Source organism: Equus caballus, chromosome 3 (assembly GCF_041296265.1).
Source record: "Equus caballus isolate H_3958 breed thoroughbred chromosome 3, TB-T2T, whole genome shotgun sequence".
Classification (NCBI taxonomy): Eukaryota; Metazoa; Chordata; class Mammalia; order Perissodactyla; family Equidae; genus Equus; species Equus caballus.
The window spans coordinates 33,815,517-33,842,339 of NC_091686.1; the positions used below are offsets into that span (position 1 = coordinate 33,815,517).

Below are 26,823 nucleotides of genomic sequence, written 5' to 3' on the forward strand. Positions count from 1 at the left end.
AAGGAGGGCAGAGAGATGCAGCGTTGCTGGCGTGGAAGACGGAGGAAGGAGCCATGAGCCAATGACCTCTGTGTGACTTGAAGCTGAACACACTCCTGATGGGCACCTGTGTCCTCTAGGGAAGCTGTTATTTCAAAATTCCTTTCGTGACAGAGAAACAGCATCAGCAGCTAAGAACGTGAATTCAACACCTGGGACAGGAGCCTGAGGTCTGAAGATGAATTCTGGAAGGCTCTGGGCCCTCATCCGAGAAAGCAAGCTATAGGAGGGCGAGAGTTCTCGAGCAGTTCTCTGGAGAAAACGTTTTCCTCCAGATAATGCCTTAAAGCCCTCAATATGCTACAAAGAGAGCCTGATTGCTAACTCCACGTGTATCATAAAGTGGATCTAAGACAAAAAAGCTATTTCGGGGGACAGAAGAGTGCGCTTGTCTGCAGTCAAGGAGGGTCCCTGGGGTGATGGATGTGCTCCCAGCTGCCCCCGTGCAGGGCTGGGGGCGACTCTTCTCCAGGTGAAGCCCCCACGTGGGGCTGGGTTCTGGCGGGCTGTCCATCAGTGACACACTCGTTGAGAGACAGCCCTGTTTCAGGAACACAGTTTTACAGTCGCGTAATTTCTAAGTGTATTTTCCCCATCTGCTTTGTCACCCATTTTACCACTGGGTTTCTAGGAACGAGTTGCGGTACGAGGCCGGACTGCCCCTGCCCATTCACAGACGTGTGCATCAACCGTGAGCGGGGAAGGCACGGGCCGCTGGTTGGGACCCGCCTCCTGGTGCCGGGCACAGGGCACCAGGGCCAGAGAGGCTCGCTGGGCAGGAAAGAGCTGGAGAAGCTGGGCAGACATTTTTTCCTCGTGGCTCCAAGTATGGTCTGATGCCAGGACGTATGAAAGAGATGGTCCAGAGAGGTTTAGCAGAGGTCCTGGCTGATGACCAGTGCTCAGTAACTGAACTATCAAAATGGTTTTCTTTCTAGTACTCACAGTAACCCTTTGCGGGAAGTCTGGGGAACATTCTCACATACAGGCCAGGAATCCAAGGCTGAGAGGGATTAAGTGACAGCACGAGAAAGGGGCTGATCTTCCCACACCCCATAGATGCCTCCCCGTGGTACCCAAGGGTACCTGACTGTGAGTTGCCGTAGTCACCACAGATGATAACTCCCATAGATGCCTCCCCATGGTACCCAAGGGCCTGCACCTGGGCGTGCGTTGCCATGCTGACCACAGATGATAACTCTCATAGATGCCTCCTCATGGTACCCAAGGGCCTGTACCTAGGCGTGCGTTGCCATGGTGACCACAGCTCCTGTGCTCTTTCCCTGGGCCCCACTTTCCTCTTTCATTCCTCACAACATCCCTGTGAGGGGCCTTGAGCTGACCACTCACACAACGGAGGGAGACTCGGCGTCTTGCCCACCATGCTGAGACGTGTGGAGCTGGGTGTGTGTGAGCACCTGGCTGATGGCACACCTGGGGCTCTCTCCACGGCCCCACAGAGCACAGCGAGGGCAGGCGGAGGCTCTCAGCCAGAAGCACTGAGAATTCTCTCCCGGGGCCAGGCTCTGAGCTCACAGAACTGACTTGCAGGAAATCCTGGGTCACCTGGGAGCCCAGAAGAGGCATGGGGGCAGCAGGAGAGGAGGGAAGCAGTGGGCACCCCAGGGCTGTGATGCAGAGGGCCGGCACCCACCTCCTGAGCAAGCGCATGCACCCAGGGGCGCCACCCTGAGCCTTTCCCCCAGGGCGCCCTCACCACCACAGGCTGGGGTTGTAGGGCTATGGGGCGGGCGGGCGCTTGCAGTCCACACCCCACTCTGATGCTCACCCCCTGGTAACTCTGGTCAAATCCCCCAACCTTTCTGTGCCTCAGTTTCCTTCTCTGTAAAATGACAGCTATAAAAGAAGCTACCTACCTGAAGGGACGTCTTGGCCAAAAACACCGATTCCTTATTTTCCAAACTCGCAGAAACACATTAATTCATTTTATTTATAATGAGGCCGTGAGTGAAATATTCAGAATGCTAAGAGAGAAGCACCTCATCAGAAGGGTTTTTGTAAAGAGAAGTGTCACTCTCATCTTTGCATCCAGGGAGCATCGCGCAGGAGTCAGCCCTGACCCACGCCGGTCTCGGCCCTCTGCTGGTCGCCGGACCACATCTGCTCTCCACCCCATTCCTCCTTGTTGACAGGATTCCGGTTTTATTTGGCTTGGCAATGAACCCGACTGAAAATATGCAGTTTCCCAGACTCCTTTGCGGTGGAGAGTGGTCAGGTGACATGGCCCCAGCCAACGCGGTGGAGGTGAGCTGCCGAAAGACAGTCCTTGCAGAACAAGACAGTGCGTCTTCCCCCTTCACTCTATCCTTCCTGGATTGGGACATGAGCCTCCTAGCTGTGGTGCTCACCTTGTCATGTGTGCCTACAGGCACAGAGCTCAAAAGATGGATGAAGCCGGGGTCCCTGCCCGACAACCTGCCTCCAGCCTCCCCTGCCTGAGACGACCAGCCCCGCTGTCGTTTTCGGTTGAACAAGTTCCCAACTGATCTACCCACGTGCATCTGAACCTAAGGAGCTGCCACCACCCCCGCATCTTTGAGGAGCAAACACAAGGGGTTAGAGCCAGTCTCAATGGAAACAACTCCCACCCAGGCCAGGGCCCCGCCTCCCCTTTGCCTATCTGAGGTGATTGACAGCAATGCCATCCAATCACAATGTTCTCTGTCTTCTTGGCGACGCCAGAAAGTGAGCTGCCTCTACTCACTATTTATTTATTTGTTTATTTTATTTTAGTTATTTGGTTATCTCCTTGGTGAAACCAGCCTCCAGGTTTCCCAAAATGTGACACCCAGTGCAGCACCCCTGGACCTGTCCTTTCCTCCCCACGTGGTGGCTAATGGAGATGCCTCTCAGGACAGGAGAGGCTCTGGGTGTCTCCGTCTGCAGAATGGGGGCGACCAGACCTCACCTGCTTGCTCCTGCACAGTCACCCGCCCTGGCCTCTGTGCTCTGGCCTCACCAGGCCCTCCGAGCACGGCCCCTCACAGTCCACTCTCCCGTTTGGCCCACTGGGAGGTCCCAGCCCCCCTCCCCAGTGCCTGGGATACCCCTGCCCCGCCCCCCTCCAGGCTGACTCCTCACATCTCCACTCAGACGCCCACTGCCCCATCAAACAGCTCCCCCATTGCCTGCAGCGGCCCAGGCCCTGTCTGTCCTCCCGAGGGACTGTGGGCGCCACGGAATGACCTTACTGTTGTTCAGAGCTGTAAACCCAGAGCCGCCCCAGGGCCTGGCGCAGAGCAGCTGCTCCATGAAGATCCGCTGCCCGCTGAGCGGCCGGCCAGCCGAACAGTCGGTGAGTGCCGGGGCTTCCTGGCGGCCTTGTGTTTGGAGATCTGGCAGAGCAAAGTTTCGTGTTGCCACGTGAGTGTTTTTTCTGCCACAATGCTGTGGCCTTACATCTCGTACCTTCGGGGAAATGCAACCGTGAGAGTTTCATCACGTGGGCCCAGGTGTGAGAGAACTCTCACACCCCGCAACGGAGAGATGGCTAACCCAAGATGACCCAGAGTTAAAGGAAAAATATGCTCTTGCATATAACAACCCAAAAAGGACAGGAGGGAGAGTGAAATGCTCAGATAATCAACCTTCAGTTTTTCGCTGCACTTAAGTGGGGTCTTGAAGAAAGGAGGAGATTCACTAGTCGGAGGAGAAGGAATGGCATGTGCAAAGGCACTGAGGCATAAGAGTACATAGAGAGTTTGAGGAATGACAAGTTGTGGGCACGTGTCAGGGAGTGGAGAGAGGAAGTCAAAGGCTGGATTGTGGTGGTGGTTGTTTATAACAGTGTTATCATTACTTCTGCTTATAATAATGATCACATTTACTAAGTGCTAACTATGTTCTAGGTACTTTACATACATCATCTCAATCCCTACACCCCCCATGAGGTAAGTTCTATTATTATCCACATTCTAAAGAGGACAAAACCGAGGCCCAGAGAAACACCGACTGTCCCCAGGACACCCATCAGGAAGGGGCAGAGCTGGAATCCCAGTCTAGGTCTGCCTGGCTCCACACACATTGTTCTCAGTGCCAGTTTATCCCACATCTCCTGCCTCTGGAGCAATAGGAAGTGAGCTGCTCATCCCCCTGGCGATGATGCATCAGTCAGCTCTTCCCACACTCATGCTGCGTGAGAAAAGCACAAAACCTCAGGGCGTGTGAGGATGGCATTTACTGCTGGTGCATCTGGGGCGGTCAGCCAGGTGTCCCTGCTGACGTTGGCTGGGCTGACTTACTCACGCAGCCATGAGTTCCGCTGGGGTGAACGGGCGACTCCCTCTGCGTACCTCTCGTCCTTCCTCGGGCCAGCACGCGCATTTCTCACGCTGACGGCAGAGGCGCAGGATGGCTAGTGGGAACAGGTGAGTGTTTCTCCAAGCCTCTGCTCGCACGATGTCTGCACATCCCACTGCAAGTCAGATGGTGAAACCCAGACGCCGGGGACGAGGAAATCTACCCGCCTCTTGGTAGAAGGAGCAACAGAGCCCTCGGCAAAGGGCTTGACCAGGGAAGGGTGAAGACCTGAGGCCATTCATGCATTCCAGCTGCTGCGGGCCAGGACGGCCTGGGCCAGGGCCAGAGGAGGCCTCGGAGTGGGCGAGAAGGGGCCTCACTGAGCCCGGTTCCTCCCTGGGTGTCTGAAGAGTGACTTGTCCAGGGTCGCAGCACAAGTCAGCAGGACTTGTCCAAACCATGTGACTCCAAGACCCCTACCCTTTGCGGCGTGAGCCTGGGTGGAACACAAGATCCAACCAAGAAAAACAGAAACTTCGCTGAGTATTTAGAACAGAGAATTCAATACGTGGAAATTGTTGCTCTGGCAATGGAAAAGCTCAGCGGCAACCAGCAGAGCCCGGGGGACAAGCACTGTCCTGAAGCAGGTAGCGCCCCTGGGCTGGAGGGACAGAGAGCAGCCAGGGTTGGCCCGGGCCTGTCCCAGGGAGCGAGCAGCACCGTTGCTGAGAGCGAGCTGGGAGGAGGAGACGGTGGGGGGAGGGGGAGGGAGGGACCCCCCCCCCTCCTCCAGCCCTCCCTCTGGCCTCTCTCCTGTGCCTCTCAGCCCAGACCCTGCCAGAAGCGGGGTGACCCAGAGCCTCGAAATGCAGCCCCTGCGGCCAGAGCAGATGCTGGAGGATGAGGGAGGGGCTGAGGGCGGGCAGCTCGCAGAGAGGGAGCTCCAGGGCCACAGCCCCCTCAGAGACAGGTGGCCTCTGTCCCCCACTTGCTCCAGGGCATCGCATCTCCAGTGGCCAGGCCAGTGTGCGCCAGGCCCTGGTTCTGGCTCAGGAGGGCTGGTGGGGCCTGAGGCTCTGCATTTCCAACAGGCTCCCAGGCCGTGCTGACACTGCTGGTCTGTGGGCCCCGCTTCCCGTGGCAGCCATGAGCAGAGAGCGCCACAGGGATGTGGAAACGCCCTCGTGGGGCCACCGGGCGGACGTGTGCTTGGTATTTATTATGTGCCTGGCTCTCCTTCCTTCTGCCAGCCTTTGAGGCAGAAACAGAAAAGAAAACCAAGACCCAGCAAAGTCCAGAAGACTTACCCAGGGTCGCTCAGGTCGCAGGTGGCCGAGATGCGATGCCGGGCAGCCCATCTGCCCATTTATTTCCGGGCTTCCTGGAACTGGCCCAGAGACGGTGGTGACGCAGTCTTTATCCAGCACATTATATGGTCCCAGCCTCTTCATTCACAACCTTAAGGCCTCACAGTCTGAAAAAGGAAGATGACCAGCTCAATTTTATGTAGGAGGAACCGAGGCTCAGAAAATTTAAGGCATTCGCCAAGGTCACAACAAATGAGGAGTGGAGCCCTCTTTGAACCCAAATCTGCCTTGCTCTGAAAACTTCACTCCGGGCATTACACCCCACTGCCTCTCAAAGTCACCCATTCATCTAGTCACTCAACAAACACTGATTTAGCAATGCACTCGGAGGCCCTGGTTAAGAAAGTGGGGTCTGTGATCCAGCTAGCTGGATTCAGATGCCCAGTCCTCCCCACCAGGCCACATGAGCTGTGGCACTTTGGGGGTTCCACCCAACCGCCCGGGGACTCAGTTCCTGAATGTCAAATAGAGATAATGACACTCCCTACCCCAGCGACCTATTGGGAGGCGCCATCCTGTTATCCCAGGCAACACCTGTCCCATCGCAGCCTCTGGATAAATATCAACCCTTGTTGTAAGTATGCAGCGATCATGACGCCCAGATTCCAGGTGGAGGAGACAGTCAACTCACACCTCAGAAAAGTAAGGAATCTGCTAAATGACCGAGTGTCCGAGATTAGGATTCCAAGAAAGTGTGGTGCTATGGGGACATCAGGGCGTGCCACTGCCGTGTAAGAGCAGCAGGGCACTGTCTGAGCCCGTGTCCAGGCTGGGCCTCCAGCGCTGTGGAACTGGGCGAGCTCCTGCTCTGTGGACATGCGACAGCTGCCGGGACGGGGATGCGTTCCGTCTCCTCACCAAGCAGGCTCGGCCACAGCCCGGGGACAGACCTGGGTGCCCGACCCTCTCCTGGAGGAGATTCACCCTGGAATGTTTTGGGCCCTCGCATAGCTCCTGCCTGGATGCCTCCCACAGAGGCTGTGACGGCAAGGCCACTGAAAGGGTGGCCTCAAGTGCTCATTTCTCCAGACCCCTCGGAAGACGTTGGGCAAGCTCGTTTCTGAGAGACAGGCAGGCGTTTGCGTTTCTGGCGGTTGTTTGCACAAAGGATCTCAGCCTCCTTTTTCCTGACACGCAGCTTAAACACGTTAGCTGACCCTTAAACGGAATCCCCACAACTCCCCATCTCCTTCCAGGGGAATTTCACGGGAGAGGCGGGGAAACGCGTGGTGCCCGCCAGCACGACTCCCCCGCTGACGGCACTGTCTGCTCGGGATGGGAGACTGGGTACTAAATGCGTCTTCTGGTTTGTTTGGGTGTGTTTGTCTCTTCTCTTTTACCTTTTAACTAAAACACAACACAAAATAAGCACCCTGATTGCATTCAGCTGTTAAGAGAGAAATAAATATGCCCCCCATCTTCACTGGCGGAGATCAAACGTGACTTCTCAAAAAACAGAAAACGGAAAGTTTACAAATACAGGACTAGGAATTTACAATAGGGCCGTCACTCCAGCTGGTGCTGTGTGCAGTCAGTCCGACGTGCTGGCTGGTAACGCAGGCTTCCGTGCATCTCTGTAAACCCATGCGCAAAGATGGTACCCAGTCCACGTTATACCCTTCCACCAAAAACAAAACAAAGCAAAATATATATATAATATATATAGCCCAGAAGAGGCAATAATCTTTGCCTCAGCTGAGGTCCTATCAGCCTGATTGGCAAATCGAAACATAAAAATATTTTAGGCTGAAATTGGTCAAATAGGCTGGTTGAATTCATTTTCTAAAAAATCTTGCCCCGGACAAGTTTATTCATATACATGGTCTGAAAGTGCTTTTCCTTGCTGGGTTTCTGAAACCTGAAATATTTTCAACTAAATGAGAAAATGTTCGCTGTTGAATGGCCTGTTAGAGCTGTCACAAACGTGATTTCTGGAAATAAACAAGATCATAAGAAGGTTGGCCGGAGCAGAAATGTAAGTCAACATTAATGGGTGGTGTAATTAAATTATCCCGTAAGCCAAGGTGCCAAGTGACACACATTTTTTTGTGTTAATTCTAATACGATCACCTCCCTGGGCCTGCACAAGTCTGAATGGGTCTCTCTCCAGAATGACTAATTTTATTTTCTTCAGTTTCTGTGTCTCAAATGGCGCTCCCTGTTCTGCTGGGGAAACAAAGTGCTGGGGACGGGCAAGTTCAGATTTTCGTCGTATCATTTTACAGAGGTTCACTTGATACAAACATGGTTCAATAAACAGTGTTTATTTTTTATGGGTTAGTATCTTGCTCAAGAAAATTAGAACAAGTTTCAGGAAGATTTATTTTCATTTTAACTATTGTTCCCTGGTCACTGCCACTCAATACTTAAATGACTCTCTCCCCAAAGGGCAAAATCTTTAAAGCAGAACAGAATTTATTTAAACAGCTGGTTTTTTGCACGATCATTTTATTAATACGCAGACTTGAGTTATGAATAGTGGGTCACTTCCCAGTTTGGAAATACATACAGGTATAAAAGTTGGCATGTCATTCAATTAAATTTTCAAAGAACAATACATGATTAATTACTACCACACGTGCTGCAGTAAGTCGGTGTGCGGTACCCCGTTTATATATTTCTGTGTCTTAAAATAGTATTTTACATTTGGAGCCAAATGAATTCCCCTGCATCTTTTTCTTTTCCAAGGACAAATGATAGCATCATTTTTAGGAAAAGAAAGAAATCTTTTTGTTGCTGTTGCGGAATCTCAGTTTATTTAAAATAGTTGTCAACATGAGCACTATTTCTGTTTAAATTTAAAAAAATGCTATGGCAAATTATTCCATAAAACACATCGCGTTCTCCCTTGAAGGATCAAAACGTGGAAATCATGTTTTAAAATGTTTGAAAACCATTTTAGCATTAAATATGTTGACGAATGTGTTCATCATTATTTGAGATTCGCTCTAGCAAGAGATGGGGATAGAAAAATGTTTGTTTGCTTTTGAAATAAAGCAGGAACTTTTCCCAGTGGGAGCGGAGGAGGGGTTATCCTGCAGTCATTCCTGGGAGGTGGTTTAAAAGCTGTAAAAAGCTGGTGATACCATTTTAGCAGGTGCTGATACAGTGAAATACAGCATCCAGGGTGGATGTTCCCACATACGTTCACCACAACAAAAGGAGACACTTTTTTGAGAAGGGGAGACTCCAATATCATTATGTGCACATTCCTGATTTTAATTGGCCATTTGTACGCATATAAAATTCCATGAAGTACTGTAACCTGTACATCCTTCATAGCTATTATAGGAAGATCGTTAAGGATATCTTTTATTTCTTAAAACATAGACAGGCAATGGATAAAATATTGAAATAGCGGCTAAGCTTCTTCCTTCTTTATCTCGAACATTTCCGGGAAGTATTTCTTTGAACTCTAGCTGGGTGCCGTCAAGGGAGAGACACTGGTAATTAACATTTGGCTTAAATACTTAAATACTCCTGGATGGTGTGGCACGTTTCAGGCGAGGCCTCAGAAAGTTTCTCTTCTTCCCTTTAGAGCTCACTGGTCACCCTCTTAGAGAGGTGAGGGGGGACCTGACACGATTCGGGCTAAACCACCCTCCCCACCCCCACCCCCATGATCACTCTAGAAGTAACATCGCCATCTACTGGACAACAGGGGACCCTCCCTGAGAAGGAAAAGGTTTCTGTTTCGGCAATGCAAATTAGAAAGCCTAGAAAATATATTTAAGATGTACCATGACACAGCTTCACGGACCGAGAACAAGAACAAGACGCTCTTATCAAAAGTGCAGGAAAGTGGCAATAGCCTTTTTTTCACACCTCTGGTCTGGAGCAGTTTTGAAAAGTGTCTCCAGCCCATCGCCCTATCCCCGCGATAACCCCACAAAAAGGAAAAAAAGTAAGGGAAGTGCTATTTTTAATTTCTAAGAGTTTTATGTCAGTTATAAATTTCTGCAGAGAAGGGGTTTTTGCACTGGTCAGCTCTCACGTTTTTCTCCCCGCATTTCCTCAGGGCTGGGGGCGTAGAGGAGACGCACACAAACACACTCGCACAAACACACTCGCACACACATCGCGCATTTGGATTTCTTTAACCTAACAAGGCTTCTCGAACACAAGAGCACAAAACTGGGATAACCCAAATATTATTCTAAATTCTTTTTTCAGGCACTTAAGCAAAACAACTACCATTTTTGAAGTTTATGTAACTCTTCCTTATAAATATAATCACATTCCGATTATACATCTGCCTGATGTCGATTTCTGGATTTTCTTATGCAAATAAGTGTCTTGCTTCCCTCCTTCCTGCTCCTCGCTGATCACTGGATCTGCCTTGAAATTTGAGCATTAATTGCTTTCTCTTGGTAATTAAAGTCAGGGTATCTGTTTCCTGAGAGAACAACATTGTTTTACAATTTCCCATACCCCTTGGAATAGTTTCATGGAAAGGAAAGAAGTCAATTGTGGCCCAGAATATTAACATATGTTTTCTTTACAATCCTCCCTTGTAAATCCTTGACAAGATGCTCGGGAGATTTAAAAACATAGACAATTTATGTTCAATGAAAATTACAATTAAATTTTTTAAGTATCACAACTCCCCCATTTTAAAAAAGAAGCATTCTCGCTGAACCTTACTTTCCTTTATTACAGATCATAAAAATTTTTAAGCGTCCTAGGAGCCTAAAGTCAGGTTCACTGTTATGTTACAGTCACAAATTACTTCATTTCACAGATATATATTCATTTCATATATATGTGTATCTACCAAAGTATTTACATTTTGTAACTTAATTTCTCACTCAATAGAGTTTGAAAGGTCTGGACATTATAAAGGCAAACTCGTTTTCTGCTGGAATGAAATGAGAAAAGGAATATTTTAAAAATTCACTTTATTAGGCAAATTCAGTAGGGACTCACTGTTCGCCCCTGAAATAAACCAGCCTGCTCCTGTTTACTTTCTCCATCTTTCGGAGCCTTAAAATGAAAACTGAAGTCACTGCGATTGCTAAGCACGCTCGCCCGCCCTTCCTTCCCCATGTTTGTGTAGAAATTGTAGAGTCTCTTTTCCTAAGAGTGGGGAATGGCGCTGAGGGCTGACCGGAGGGGCTCCGGCGGGGAGCCCCAGGGACAGTTAACTGGTAGAGAGAGAAAGGAGAGGCAGGACAGGGCGGGCGAACGGGGTCAGAGAGGCGCAGGAGAAAGACCGGGTACTCACAATTTCCAGTGTCTGCAGCTGTCTGTCTCCTGGTCCTGATTTCAAAAGGAAATGTGGCTCTTTTGTGCAGAATCAGAAATGAACATCCAGGAAGTTGGCAAAATCACTAGCTAAACAGTCAATAGAGGAAACACCACAAATTAAAACACCAAATTTGGGGTTTTTCTCCAATAAAGGAAAAGAGAGTGCGGGAAGGAGAAGGTGGGGGGAGAGAACATATTTTAATTTTTTCCTGTGAGCTGAGCTGGGCCCCAGGTTAATCTAAGTTCGAATTTGGCTATTTCTCTCCTACAACCACAGAATATAAAGGATCATTCGACTGACTGCCACGGATGGAGGCTTATCGAAAACCCCGAAATTCCCTCTGCCAAACGGTCTGAGTTCCTGCCACGGGTCTGAATTGAGTCTTCCTATGAAAATACACTTTAAAACTCAGCGACCCCCACCTCGAACGAATGCCTTCAGTGACAGGAAATGTTAACCATTTTAAGCGATTTTTATTTGCATTTGCTCTGAAGCCGAGGGAGTGGGGGAGATTGTACATTTAATGACTGGTCGCGAACCCGAGATGGATGGAGCGAGCGTGGACGTGTGCGTGTTTCTGAGCGGGGGCGAGCATCCTCGTCCTGAATTAGCCCCAAACAAGAGTGACGCTGCCTTGAATGCCCACAGAAGCAAGACAGGGTTTGCACGTTGCTGCTGGGCCGTCTTTCAAATTCTCTCGCGTTGTTGATCCATTTAAAGGCAACACCCTTACGCTTCACAGCTGAGGAGCCTGGGGAAAAGTGCCGTCCTGCAACGTCTGTGGTGCCGAGATGTGTCTGTGAGAGTGTTTTCTCCCTGGGATCAAAAAGAGATTTAAAAAAAGGGTTTTTTCCCCCCAAATCAACTAAACACTGAAGCTCAGAAACACACAGAATGTGTATAACATTGTCCTTCAGAAATCCATCTTGAATTTTTTTTTTAAAGTCCTCTCTTTGATCAAAAGCCGACAGAGAATTACATTTTTCTCCATTCTGTTGCATTTAACATGGACTAACACGGGTGAGCTTAAACAAACAGATGGCCCGGGCGTGAATGCTCCTTTCAGTCTGCGGAGCTGGAGGTGGGCTGGACCCGAGGGGGCTGGAGGGCACTGCAGATGGAGGATTAGTTGGGGGGTGGGGGGGGGAGAAGCTGCAGAGTTAAGGGGGAAGCGGAGACAAGAATAAACTCGTGACGAAAAAAATCAAAACTACCTCTGCGCATGGAGCCTCAATCCTCTCAAAGTGTGCAGTTTAACTGTTGAAATCCTTCTGCCTAAAAGACAAATGGCCTCCTTTATTCAAGAGTGTCAAGTAGTGAAAATAAAACAAAACAAAGACCCTTCAGAGTATATTTTCAGAAGATAATCTAATGCTCAGCGAGGGCCCGGGAAGAGGGGCGTGCGGGGGAGCAGGGGAGCCCCTCGTGGGAACCTGTGCGCAGGAGCCAGGCCCCTGTCGCCTGGAGATGGGACCGGGGAGACCCCGAAAGGGCAGCCCCCGGTGGAGGGGCTTCAGGGGCGTGACCAGGCCTGCTCCCTCCGAGCCCCAATCCAAACGGCTGCTCCTGGCCTCCCGTATGCGGACTCTAAGGCACCGACACGGCCGAGAAATCCTTGGGCCTGGCGGGAACAGGCAAGAGTGTGCAAGGCTGGGGTGCAAGTTCTGGGGTGTGGGGACACTCTGAGGTCACTGCTGAGGGCAATGCAATTTACGTTGTGTCTTCCTCACGTTGAAGAACGGAGGTGCCGGCTGGTGCCAGTCTCCCCGTGGGTGAGCCAGCCACGGACGCTCCACTCGACCTCAGACACCTTCCAGAATCCTCCTCCTCCACACGTGCAAGGAGATTGCAGAAGACCGACAGCCATCCTTACCACTCCCGCATAGCCTGGGAGAGGTCTCATCGCTCCTCATCCCAGGGGTTAAAAGAAGTCCCCTAGGTCCCAGCCAACTGTTTGGATGGGGTCTGTTCACTGGCCTGGTGGCCAAGTGGGTGATTAAGCGCAGCGGACACCCCCGGGAAGGCAAGACGGCCGTCCCGTTGTCCCCCTACTGCTTGCAGAGGAAGCACCACCTCCCCTCCATGCGCCGTCCCTCCCACACTCTAGGCACGGCGGGCAGCTGGAAGGAGAGGTAGAAGCAGTTAGAGGGCGCATGGAGCCATTTATTAGCACATGCCCCGCAAGAGAGCCGTTCGTTAGAGGCGAGCTGTTTCCTGGAGGCTCCGACCAGAGAAGAGGAACCAGGACACTAATTACAAAAGCCTACAAGGCAGGGCTGTCGGGGGCACCCCAACACCCAGCGCCCGCCCCACCCACCGCCTCGCTCTGGTTCCCCGGCCGCCAGCTCATGTGGGTACCTGGAGCTCTCGGGGCTCAGTCTGGTCTTCCAACCATGTCGGGGCAGACACGGCCCCAAGCCTGGAGCAGCTGAGTCCTGACAACTCGGCGAAGGCAAGAGAGACTGCAGGGTGAAGAAAAAGAAGAATGTTCTAGAAAGACACAAGACCCAGTCCCCAGGCCCGGACGGCCAGTGACATCCACTTTTCTTCTTCACCAGTCTCTCTCTGAAACACCAAAAATGAACCAGGGAAAGCAGAAATGTATGTGTAAAAAGAATTTAGAGACTGCACACACACACACACACACACACACACCATTTTATTTTTAATTTATTTATTTTAAATACCAGACTATTTCTTCTTACTAAAAGCCTTTTTCACACTATTTTATCCCCTGTTCTGCCAGCGCTTCCCTCCTTAATGTAAACGAAGGCATTTCCCACAGCCCTTTTGCTGGAATGTTCCAAACTGCTGGCATCGACACATTTCTATTGCATTTTATTGCAGTAACATTATTTTATGGCTCGTAGTGTGTGGTGTGTGTGAGGGGCGGGCAGGGGAGGAGGGTTCCGCTGCAGAGGGGAGCTGCCCCGTGGTGCTGTCGGCCCCGTATAAATCCCGAGAAGTGACAGTTGAGCTGGCAAGAGAATTTGGGAAACCAACAGACCAAATATACAGTGCCGCCGCCCGTGGGTCTCACCTTTACGAGGCAGAGCGAACTTCTGGAATGGATGGGCTGCCGCCTCCAGGGCCACTCATTAGGAACTTGATGCACTGGACGTGGGGCTCATTGCCCTCCTGGGGCAGCGAAATGCTTGAAAACGGAGTTTTATTAACCTAATAAAGTGAAAGGGAAAAAAAGTGAGGAAAATTTCAGCTGGAAGGGCAAATGCAGGGAATATAGTAAATTAACCTATTTTTAATATTTAGAACCATTTTGGCCACCAACAGCAGCTCCCCCCACAGACCCTGCATCCCTAATGTCTGATTTCAGCTGACCTGCTAGCGACAGGCAGCCGCTGTCTGAAGAAAGCCAGGGGTGCGTGTTTTCAGGGTCTCAGGGACGAATTACGAATTCGGGCTTCTTCGTCTTACTCAACGCCAAAGCCATGGAGTGCAGGAAGGAAAAATGGCAGAGATGAATGTCTTCAAAGCACAGAGAGGTTTTGGAGAACAGTCTGGACGCTGCCCGACTGTCTCTGGGTGGGAAAGGAAGGCACCGGCACCCAGGAACCGCAGAGCCCCCGCCTCGCAGGAGAGAACTTATAATGAGTTAGAGCCGTGAGTCAGGCACACGCAGACGCGACAGGTCTCATTTACACACAAACACCACCGGGGGCCCTAAACTTTGGAAGTGGGGACTGTGGGAGTCTATTTTAGGACAGAGGCCAGCACAAGCCGAGGCTTCTTGGCTCTCCCGGAAGATGCTCCAGGAGCGGCAAGTGCCATTTCAGTGAGCCGCTGCCACGTGGACCTGAGAGCCAGCCCACCCCTCACTTCGCCTGAACCCACAGAAAGCAAGAGAGATTTGTCACCTCTCCATCCCAGAGCAAAGGCTGCTGGCGGTTCTGCGTTCGCACCGTGCCGCTGCCCGGGGAGGGAGGACACATTCCGGCAGCAGACGTGTCGCCCATGTGGCAACACGTCAACAGCAGATGCTTTGTAAACGAGAATCAGTAAGCCCCTCGCACCCCAAAAGCTCCCCTCCTAAATCCAGGAGGGCGGTGTAGCCCTCCTCCGTGGGCCAGCGCCCGCCTGCCTGAGGACGTTCCTTTCCTTTTCTTCTAAGATGAGAACATACACTAACATGATTATCTCTACGGGCCCCCATATTATTCTCCACTCCTTCCTGAGCCGGTTCCAGCCTCCGGTGGCCCCTAACACACCCTCCGGCCGGCCCCTGCTCGGCCTGTGGAGGATGGGGTCTCATGTGCGTGTTTGTCGGGTACCCAGTTCCGAGGACATTTATGTAGCTCTGAGATTGGGACAGCTCCGATTTCTTTTTTTTTAAGTTGTCTTAAAATATTGTGGGATTTTGGGGGCAGTGAAACTCATACGGCTGACACTGTAAGGGGGGGTACGTGACACCATGCGTTTGTCCAAACCCATAGAACAGACATCACCAAGAGCAAGCCCTCCAGTACACTATGGACTTGACTTTATAACTATGTATCGATCCTGCCTCGTCGTTGCACCGAATGTTCCAAACACCAACGCAGCATGTTACTGGTGGGGAAACTGAGGCAGCGGCCAGGACAGGGGTAGCAACTCCATCTCTCTGCTCGTTTTTTCTGTAACCCTAAAACCACTGCAAAAAATGAAGCCCACTGATAAACAGAAACCTCACTGCTGAAGCGCTAGGAGGAATTTTCCTTTGCCTGCTCTCCTCCCATTTGGTATTTCCTGGGAAAGGACTTTCAAAAAGTAGGAAAGTGCAAAACAAAACAACCCCCCCACACACACACACAGCTATTTGGTCTCCCCCATCGGAGGCCCTTCTGTGCTGGCTCCGGACCTGAGGGACAGGCTCTGAGACCGGATTCAGCAGACAGAGGTGGCCCGATTCTTGTGCTGCAGTCACAGCGAGAAAAGCCAGTTATTTTAATAGTCTTCTCGTTCATTTTTTATTTTCACACCAACGTCCCACTGCACTGAGTGTAGCATCATGATCTCTATAAATAAACCGAAAACCTGCTTTCCTTTCGCAGCCGGTTCTATCCAATTTACAGTCAAGTGTCAGCCTGTCCACCAGGGTCACCAGGATCACTTGGCCCTGCCCTCTGAGATCAGGCAGAAAGAAGGGCTGAGCCCACCCATGGGTCTGCAAACCCAACACAGATTACGGAGGAGGAAGCCACCTTGAGGTGCAGACTGGGAGGTGATGGCTGACCTGGGGGGGCCTGCTGCCTCAATGGGGTCCTCACTACCAGCCTTGACAAAAAAGAGGGGCCTGTCCCTGCTGAGAGACAGAGAGAGAGGTGGAGGGAGAGACGAAGAGAGAGAGACAGAGACAGAGAGAGAGAAAGAGAGATGGGAGAGTAGAGAGACAGAGAGAGGAAGAGAGAGACAGAGTGAGGAAATAGAGACAGAGAAAGAGAGAGAGAGAGAGAAAGAGATGGGGGAACAGAGACAGACAGACAGACAGAGACAGTGACAGAGAGACAGAGAGAGGTGCTCGTAAGCCAGACACGCCCTGTCCACCCGGTCCGCAAGGGTCTGCAGCCTCACGCTGGGAGGGGCCACAGTGCAGATGGCCTCATCTACACCGGCCCGCACGCCACACGCCGTGAGTCCAGGCGGCAGCAGCTGGGTCCTGCAGCCGCGGTGGCGCCACCAGGTGGCGACAGGACAAACTCAGCTTCCTGCCCTTTGGCTCCTCTGCGGGAGCTTTATGGGGGTGGCTGCCCCGTGATCTCAAACCCGCACGGAGAGAAAGACACCGTGAATCCGTGGGTTGCGCCGGTTTCCGTTCCGCCTGGAGTGAACTCACAAGCAGCCTGAGCCGCGCGCTACGGAAATCCAGCCGCAGGAGTGCAGGGAGCGAATCCACTGCCCGATGCCCCCAAGGAACTGGGCAATTAGGGGCTCCGAGCACTAGGTCTGGGGGCATCAGACCCAGCGATGTGAGTCACAGCCTCTCTCCTGGCCCTTGCTGGCTCAGACAGCACCAGCCAATCTCCAGACCTCTAAAGCTGGCTCTATCGCCTCACCCTCAGACTCATTCCTACTTCACGGGGCTAGGAGGACAGGGGAAGAGAGGATGTCTTGCAGAAAACACACGCTCCAAAGCAAAGAGGCTCGTTAACACTCAGTGCAGCTGGGGGCTTTGGGGGGCAGCAGTCAAGAGGTGCTGAGGATGAAGGATGCCCAGCACACCTGACCCCATCCCCATCCTTCCTCTGCGGTGTCCTCTAGACCGAGGCACGGATGTTTTTATGGCACTTCTTAACTGGTGGTTGGCACTGACAAATAAACTTCAGCTGGTACTAACCATGCATGAGCAGTAATTGTCACAGTTGATGTTTACCGGGGACTTCCAACAGGCCAGGCTCAGTACCTCACAGGGGTTAACACAGATGACCCGCCACACTCCGCCAGGCCCCTCTGTGGAGGTGCCATCGCACGCCCGTTTTACAGATCAGAGAGCCGAGTCTCGGTGGCTGCATGGCTAGGAAGCGGCTGAGCTGGGGTCTGAAGCCCACAGCCAGGCCCCGCCTCCACCGGCCTCCTGTCAGCCCAGGCCACATTAGGGGCGCCTCTTTCTGAGGCTGGTTATGAAAACCCAAGAGCTAAGGGGAAAAAGTTTCACTCCCTTTGTTTCTTTACCAGAACTGTTTTAGGAAACAGGAAGCCCAAGCTGAAATGCTGGAACCAGAGGAGACTGTGATGAAAATAGGCTCAGCTCAGCCAAAAATCACACAGGAGCGGGCACCAGGATGCGGGAATGCGCCGACTCCGAGGACGGGGCGGCCTCTGGCGCTGTCTTCCAGCGCCCACCCTCTCCTGGGGAGCCTGGAACAGGTTGACCCTGGAGGTGCAGTCCCTCTGTCTGGGCACTTCCATGAGAAGATGGACAGCTTTCCAGCACAATCCATGAGGAATTGTGTGAACAAGGTGGGGCAGGCACTCAGACCTCGGAGTCAGAAACGCCTGGCTTGGGCATCTGAGTTGTGCCTCTTGCTTTGCAGTGAATTGCTGACCTTGCACAGCCTCAGCTCTTTCATCAGCAAAACCAGGACCCTAACACCTGGTTTATGGCGCCTGTGTGACGGTGTGTGACGGCCTCTGCAGCGACGGGCAGAGCAGAGCAGCCGTGCCCCCACATCCTCACTCACTTCTCCTTAGCAATGAGCACTGTCCCTGCCCTGGGGTCTCGGCAGTCTCTCCCCTCGGCACGGTCCTTCCAGGATCCCAGGGGGCCTTTATCCCGACTGCCCAGCACATGTTCTCGTCAACGGGTAAAGGTGCATAAGAAAATGTTTACTGTATCAAATTTGCAACTATAAACAGTGATGCAGTTAGTAAACTCGTGCACAAGAGAGCCTGGCACCGCGGGTGAGTACACACCAGACACACCGGAGGATACAACCCACACTGCACGCCGCACCCCGTGGAGCCAGGACCAGAGCCGGGGGGAGTCGGGGTCACTTAGTTCACTTCGTTTTAAACTTCTAGGGTGACGAGGATGACAATCAGCCCGCACTGGCGGCCAGCACGACAGGCCTGGCCTCCTTGCATTCGGTCCCTTTCCTTTCCATCATCAGTCAGGGCCTCAGCTGGAGCCGCGGGACTCAGCGTAACCACCACAAACAAACGCAAAGCAGGACGAACAACACCGCGGCCTAGAAAGGGAATTCACAAGTGGAAAATGCCAGGCCCAGAAACCAACAGTGTTACCTAAACCGGATCAGGGCCACACAGCAGCAGAGCGAGTCAGGAGATGACAGTCACCCGCTGAGCTGGGACTTTGCATCTTAAGTGACCTGGCAGGCCCTACTGCCACCATCTACTAATGTCAGAGAAGACCCATGACAACTGAGACCCTTGGACGCTGTGAGCAGATGAAGGGGACGCCCCCAGGGCCTCACCCCTTCAGAACTGAGGGGCCAGACCATCACAGAACCCCCTTTTCTTCTTGCCCAACAAACTCTCTCCCCACCCAAATTATCAGCCACATTAATGTGATCAACAATATAATGACTTTCCCCGCCGTCACCTGCGTTATTCTCTTTCCTTTTTACGGGAACAAGTGTTTCTTTGCCTCTCCCCCAGCCTGCACTGTTCCGTCTGTCTCTCTCACCTCCAGCCCCACCGCACGAGGCAGGCAGGGCCCGTGGGGCAATGAGGATTCGTCCACACCTTCTTCTGACCCTGGCAACCCATCCGTGGGTCATGTATTGCTTATTTTCAAGGCCACTCAACTACTTGCTGTCTGACACACCACGTGTGCTACACCAACACGTGCAGGGCTGTTAATATTAACCCATTAACAGGAGCGCATCAGTCAATATTTTGGATGTGCCCAATCCAGCCGCCACCCCCCTAATGACAGGGACCCCCGTCGTGTCGAGCTTTGTGCCACTATGTGTACCGTGGTAGACATCCTACAGTGTCAGCACACCCTGGTGCTGTGATTGTGCAAATGAGGTTCCTCCAAGCCGGGGTGCAGGGTCACTTTTTATGTGCATTTCAAATTTCCGAGACAAATGCCAGATTTTGTTCCTTCACCAACTTGCAGCCATGTCCACAACGACAGCAACTTATGAGTGGCCGTGTCCCCACACCTCAGCCAGCCCGAGGTGTCACCATCTTTTGCATTTTCATAGGTCTGGATCAGCCCCTAATTCATATCTTAGTCACGTCTGAGCCCAGAGGCGGCACTCGCTGCCCCTGGACTAGTTTGGGCTCCGATTCCCTTCCAGCCGTGTGCAGAAGATCCCAGTGGCGGGAACGGGGCACCCGGAGGCGGCATTCCATTAATTTGGGAAATGCTGCTTCCTCCAGCACTCTTCACAGAGCTGCTTCACAGAGGGTCAAGGCTTCCGAGAGCTCTTCCTGTGAAAGCACCTGTTCACCCGTGTCCCGCGGCATCTCCGGCACAGGTCGGGCTTTTGCACTTTGGGTGGACACGAGTTTGCCGCATTAGGCAACAAGGTGCTGCACATCTTGTGAGCACTGCATGCTGCACAGTGGTGAGCAAAGCAGACCCGTCCGCTGGCCTCCTGGAATTCCGTCCAGCGACAGAAATAGATATCAATAAACTCAGACACACAGAAGTACACTTACAACTGTAGTAAGTGTTAGGATCCTAAAGTCGTCAGAGCTGACCTGACCTGAGAAATCCAGGACGGCTTCCCTGCTGAGGAAGCGATGTTGGTGGTGCAAATCAATGGAGGAGGTGGTAACTATTCAAGCCGTGGAGAGCGATACAAGCAGAGAGCTCCACGAGAGCTCAGGAGCTGGGAGGAGAGAACATGGCAGATTTGAGGACCAGCAGAGGCTGGGAAAATGGAGGCAAAGGAGTCAGGACGAGTACGGCTGGAGATGTGGCTGGAAAGGAGATGGGGCAGAGAACACGGGACTCTTAGCAACCATAGTACCCATTTTGTGCACTATTACTTTCCAGCCCCCTGTCCAGGTCCACCAGACACATGGCTACAGGCAACCATGTCGGGTTTATTAGTTTGATGAGCAAGGGAGAGCACACTGAGAGTAACTACGTGAATCTCAAACTGGGGAGTCAGGAAAGGATGCTTACAGGGTTCTGTGGGATGAGAGTTAGTAACATGATGGTCTGGGCAGGGATCTGTCACAATTTGTAAGCTACACGTGGCTGGAAGGGTCGCTGGGCAGCAGGGATGGGGTGTCACGAGATCAGACTTGCATTTGGTGGAAGGCCAGGTTATAAATATACTTTTAACTGACAAGCAGATGTTCTGGTTCTATTTCACAGTGAAATAAACCATCCCAAACTTTAATGGCTTAAAACAGTGATAATTATTCTGCTCATGAGCCTGTAATCTGGGCGAAGCTCAGCGGGGGCAGCTGTCTCTGCTCCACTTCCGCATCAGGCAGGTGGGCTGGAAGGCTGGGCCCCACACGTCTGCTGATCAGTGCTGACTGCCAGCTGGGGCCTGGCTGGCCTGCCAGTTACAACACCCATACGCGGCATCTCCACGCAGCCTGGGCTTCCTGCCTACACTGAGGCAGATTCCAAGGGCGGTTGTCCCCGGGGAAACCCAATGGAAGCCGTGTCACCTCTTGCAGGCTACACTCCGAGGTCATGCAGCATCATTTCTGCCACATTCTTCTCGCTGAGGCTGTCCCCAAGGCCAGCCCATATTCAGATGGAAGAAAATGAGATTCCACCCTTTGTTTTCACACCAGCACAGTGGAAAAGCAGGGGAGAAGGATGAGGAATCATATGAATAGACTTGCTTTACAAAGAGATGACTACGGCTGCCTTGTGGGGAACGGATGCGAAGGGAGAGCAGGGTGCCCGTGGGGACCAGGTGGGTGCTGGGACCACAGTCTAAGAAGTGAGGGTGCTCTGGACCAGGGGTGGAAACAGAGGTGAGGAGAAATGAGAGTTTTCAAGAGTCCATGATGATGAAGTTTGCTGGGGAAGAGCCAAGAGCAAAGAATAATTCGTAGGTTTCGGCTGCCCTGGTACCCGCTCTCCCCTCTTCTCTTCCTCTGGGCCTTTTCATCATGGCATGGGAGTTTCTGCTCAATTCTCACCTCCCGAAGTCCTCCCTGAAGCCTCGGTCTGATACAGCCACCCACGGACCCTAGCTGCCAGTCTACCCTCGCCAGGTGTTTGTTTTATTCATGGCACCCACCTTTCCTGACGTGAGGTGGTATGTTTGTTTCTTTGCTTGCTTAACGTTTTCTCCTCACTGGGGTATAAATTTCTTGATGACAGCAACCTTGTCCGTGGTTCGTCAGATCTTCAGTCCCTTACACAAAGTGCGTGCTCAACGAACAATTTTTTAAACGAATAAATGATGGCGGGAGTAGAATTTTCTACAATAGAGAATCCTCAAAGAAGATGAGGTTAAGGGAAGAAAGGATGACCCTTTTTTGGACATGTTGAGGTTTGAGTCACCTTTGAGATGCGCACAGGAGACAACAGTTAAGCAGTTTAGAATATGAATTAAGCTCAGAGGGGAGCTGCAGGGTGAATATACAGAGCTGTATTCTTCTGGGTAAAGGGAACGATGAAAGCTGTGGGTAGGAATGAGTTTACTTGGGGACAGAGTGTCAAGCAGAAAGTAAAATGAGCCTAGAAATGAATTTCGAAGAATCCTAACATTTCGTGGTCAAACAGAGGAGCAGAACGTGCAAAGAGAACAGAGCAGAAGTATCTAGAGAGGCAGGAGGAAAACCAGGGGAGTGCACACCATGGAAGCCGAGAGAGGGGGGTTTCAAGAAGGGTGGGATGGCCAACAGCGGCAAAAGTGGCCAGTGGTCCGAAGTCAGGTCCAAAAAATGCCTAACCGGATATGGTGACGTGAAGGTCGTTGGTGACTTCTGCAAAAGCTGTTTGATTAGAACAATGGAAGTGGAAGCCAGATTGCAATTGACTGAAGAGTCTATAGAAGGTTAGAGAATGAACACAGCAGGTAGTGAGAGGCCATACTCCTGAGAAAGGTAGCTTGAAAGGAGAGTGGGGTGATCAGGGGGTAGCTGGAGGACGGTGTGGGGCTGATGAATGTTTGTTCTTAACATGAGAGAATTGGTCAAGTTTATATATCTTTTTTAAAAAATGCAGTAGTTACCCAATATATATCTTTGTTTGATCAGAGCTTACTTTCGAATAATCTCGTATGGGTTCACGTGGAGTAAAGAGTCTTACACAGTGTACTCCCAGCCCCTCCCTCACGTTGTTTTCGCTCCTGTCGTACGTTTCACTCATATATGATATAACACACTGGACACCGTGACTGCGTTTGCTTTAGACACTCAAATATCTTTTAGAGCAATTAAACACAAGACAAAATAAAGTTCACATTTTTCTTCCTTTTTGCCGTGCCCAGTGCTTTTCACTTCTTTATTCAATCTTTTAAGATGTTTTATTTTTTTTTCCTTTTCCCCCGCAAAGTCCCCTGGTACATAGTTGTATATTTTTAGTTGTGGGTCCTTCTAGTCGTGGCATGTGGGATGCTGCCTCAGCATGGCCTGATGATTAGTGCCAAGTTCTCGCTCAGGATCCAAACAGGCGAAACCCTGGGCCACCGAAGCAGAGCACACGAACTACACCACTCAGCCACGGGGCCGGCCCCCTTTTTTTTTCAAGATTTTTAATTTTTTCCTTTATCCAATCTTTAGATCCAAGATTCTTATTGGTTTCATATACCTTCTGCCTGAAGAACTTCCTGTAATATTTCTTGTAATGCAAGTCTAGTGATGATAAATTCTGTCATTTTTTGCCTTTACTTATCCTCCATTTTTGAAAGATAATTTTCACCGGAAGTGGAATTCTAGGTTAATCCTTTTCTTCCTTTCCACCCTTTAAAGATATCACTCCATTGCCTTCTGGCTTGCACAGTTTCTGCGGAGAACTCTGCCGTCATTCTAATCTCTGCTCTTCTGTACGTGACGTGTCCTTTTTCCTTGGGTGCCTTTAAGTTTTTCTCTTTATATTCAATTCTCAGCTTTCCATGTCCTAATGAAAGTCAGGGGAGTTGGTCATGCTTAAAATGATGAGAAGGACTAGTAAATAGTAAATAGTAAAGTAAATAAAAGTACTTTACTATTTTAATTTAAAAAGTAAATAGTAAAGTAAAGTAAATAGTAAATGGTAAGGAGGTTACAAGAGAAAGAAGAGGCTCCTGATTACTAAGATTCCCAAGAAGATGAGATGCAAAGTCAAGTGGAAGGATGGGCATTAGATATGAGAACGGACCGTTCTTCGTTGTAACAGGAGGGAGTAGCAATGGAATAAATATTGGTGTGTATAGGTTGGTTTCTGTATTAGTCAAGTTTTTCTGGGATGATCAATATAGCAAACAACTCCAAAATCTCAGTGGCTTGTACCAATGGACATTTTATTTCTCACTTTTGAGTCTATGGCTTGGCTGAGTTCAGTTGGGCTCAGTTTTCAGTCTGCTCCATGTGTCCCTGATTCCAGGGAGCACCTGATACCTGGGCATGGTCTTCTCGTGGCAGACGGCAGGAGCAGAAAGGTGGAGTGAAGACTCACAGTGACTCTCACAGCCTCTTCTTGCAACTGTGCCCTGTCATTTCTGCCCACCTTCCTTTGGTCAAAGCAGGCCAGGTGACCAAGTTCAAAGTCCCTGGAGAGGGCAGTGCGCTCCAGCTGGGGGCTGGGAATGTGGAATATGAGAATTTGTGTCACAATCAAACAATCTGCCAGAACCTCTTTGGGAGCACAAGTTGAGTTTCCCACCTGATGGCTTCTGTGAAGTAGGGAACAAATCCAACTCCTGCAAATGAAGGAAGGAGGAAAGTCAAGTTTGGGGGAAAGTGACAAAGGTTTGAAATGGTGTGGAAATACTTATATCATATCCTGTGAAACACCAGCTTGAGGAATGTCACTACGGTTCACGTCCAGCGGGCTCCTCAGCAGTAGAGACGCTCACCAAGCAGACGCTCCTGGCACGATGGCTCTGGCTCCAACTCAGGCTCACATTTGTGTGTAAATCCTTTCCCAGACTTGGTGGCTCTGAGACAACACCACCTTGTCCCCCTGGGGGAGGAATGGAGCAGGAGGTGAGGACACACTTTCATCACAGTTTCCCTGCTTAGTTTCAGAAACATGAAGACTCAGTGAAATTGTGTTTTCACAATTACCTTTTGGAGTAGAAGATGTCTACCCCATCCAATCACCAAGGTAATTTTTTTCTGGTGTTGTAAAAGAGAAGCCCTTGGCCAGGTTACGCTTGGCATGAGTAGAAGCTGGAAGGTCTAGGTGGCTGATTCTATCCTGGGTTGCTTCTCGCCTGCCCCAATTTGGGTTTAGCTAGAACATTCCCAAGGTCATTTCAGAACATTTTCATTATAGCCAAACGCACTCCATGTTCACTCAGTCCCCTTCCTTGATGTTTTTAGGTGCCATGGTATCCAAGAGAAATTCAATGCCAGGGTTCCACTCACTTCGCTTAAATTGTCAAAATGCCTGTTTCTGAGCTGCACAGAGAGCTCTTTCCGCCTTCCCTTTGACCCAGGAAGTATTCCATGCCGGCTTCAAGTTGGAGTCCATCCCCAGTCCAAGTTCCAAAGGAGGGGATTCCGCTGAGAGCCCTGGAGCTGGCCGGGTTCTGTGCAATCAGAAGTTGGATGAGGGGGTTGAGTTCACTTCCAGGAGGATGAGCCATTCTTCCTCTTTCCACCAGTGCAAACACCCTTTTGGCCACTGGCTTAGTCACTCCTTCATTTGGATAAAGGAAAATTCCTGTTTTCCGGGAGGGAGCAGATGGTCACTCCCACAGCTGTGGAAGTCTGCACAACTCAGGCCCACTCTGGGACAGTGTCAGGCCCGTGAGAAGTGGCTAAGCCATCGATTATGGGATCAGATAAGTTTGTATGTAAGTGTCCCAGGAAACTGCCTCCTAGGATGCTGGCACATACAAGCCTCCAGGAGAACATGTGTTTGCTCCCTTGGGCACGACCTGCCTCTGACTTCAGGGTTCCTGATTCAGCTCAGCCAAAATGAAGGCCCCCGGTGCCAACACAGACCAAAACACAAGAGACCACAGCCAATATGGGAATGGTCAAATTCCCCTGGCGTCTTTCCCCTGGCTCCCTGGGCTGAGAAGGAGAGTTGGCAGTTCAGTGGTCTTCCTCACCCACCAATACCACCACCCACAGCCTACTCCTGAGCATTAGAACTGCCCTGGCCTCTGGCATCCGAAAGTCAGCCAGGGACCATCTCAAAATTCACATGTCCAGCTGATCATGACTAGACTCTGTGTCAGGGCTACTGCCCTGCTAGGGTGAGGAAATAGGAGTTACCATAGCTCCCTAAATGTGACATTCCGTTCTCGCTACAGGGTAAGTCAATCTGAGGTGTGCCCTGCCCACAATCTCCTAGGCAACCATGTTCTTAATCTTGCAGTCCTCTCGGCCACGACTCACTGGGCTAACCCCCTGAAAGGGTGGGGTTCAGACAGGGACAACCTGCACGTGGGATGCATTTTGAACAAGCAAGGAGCCTTTCACCACTGTCAGGTGCCTGACTAGTCCTCCAATAAGTTAACCCAGCAGGGCAACTCCTTCAGGCTCTGGGACCAGGTTGGAATGTCGTAAGAATGAGAAGTCAACAAGTACGTGGAAAACAGGAAAGGGCGAGGTACTCCTGCTAAATGGATGGGGTGAAGGGCTCGTCAGGCAAAAGACTGGATTTGGATAGAGTCAGCATGAGACTGGCTTTCCCGGCTTGAACACTGATGTCCAATCCTCGTGACTTTCTGAAATGAGCATATGTCCATTTCCACTTTGCCCAGGAAGACAGTGAGACTCAGTCACGGGACTTGTTCAAAGTTTACAGCTGATGGCAAGGGATAGAGTTGGGGTTCAAACTCAGACAGCTTCCGGATCGTGATTGCTCCCATCCAAACGCTATAATCGTTAGAATGAATATCTTTTTATTAAAATGCTTAATAATAAATAGCAAACTCAACATGTGACCTATGTGAATTCTAAGACCATGAAAATTTAGGGGGAAAATAGACAAGATAGTTTTGAGTTCCACAACATTAATTCCGTTTTTACAAGGTTAATCTCATTTCCCAAATTTTTCATCAAGACCTTTTTCATCAAGCCCCCTTCTTTTACGAATGGATTACAGATTAGGTGTAAATTGGTACAATACGTCTGTATAGCAATTTAGCAATGTGTACAAAGAACCTCAAAAAGATTCATACCAGTTGATCAGGATGACCTTATGATTCGTCCTGCAAATCAGGACACTTTTGAGAGTAACAGGGAGTACCATTACTAGTTACATCAGGAAAACAGGAGGAAACAGGATCTATATGGGCAAGCTGGAGCTGTGGACAATCTATTTTAGACCAAGCAAGTGTACATCAAGGACCCATCCTAAAG

At 50.8% G+C, this 26,823-nt stretch overlaps 1 long non-coding RNA gene across 8 annotated transcripts in view; it reads right to left on the minus strand.

Annotated features, from left to right (window-relative positions):
* Positions 1-1,950: 1,950 nt before the first annotated feature.
* Positions 1,951-26,823, minus strand: part of LOC106782976 (uncharacterized) — a 93,502-nt gene continuing 68,629 nt past the window's right edge. Inside the window, exons 1-8 of one of the 8 annotated variants that reach the window (XR_011436965.1) lie at positions 14,254-16,468; positions 13,955-14,091; positions 13,273-13,376; positions 12,129-12,189; positions 10,891-11,730; positions 5,607-5,773; positions 4,302-4,795; positions 1,951-3,468 (exon numbers count right to left, since the gene is read on the minus strand). This is a non-coding gene — a long non-coding RNA (uncharacterized lncRNA). Of the gene's footprint in view, positions 4,796-5,606; positions 5,774-10,890; positions 11,731-12,128; positions 12,190-13,272; positions 13,377-13,954; positions 14,092-14,253; positions 16,474-26,823 lie in introns of those variants that run through there. The other 7 variants (XR_011436964.1, XR_001380425.3, XR_011436966.1 and 4 more) reach the window with 7 other exon arrangements.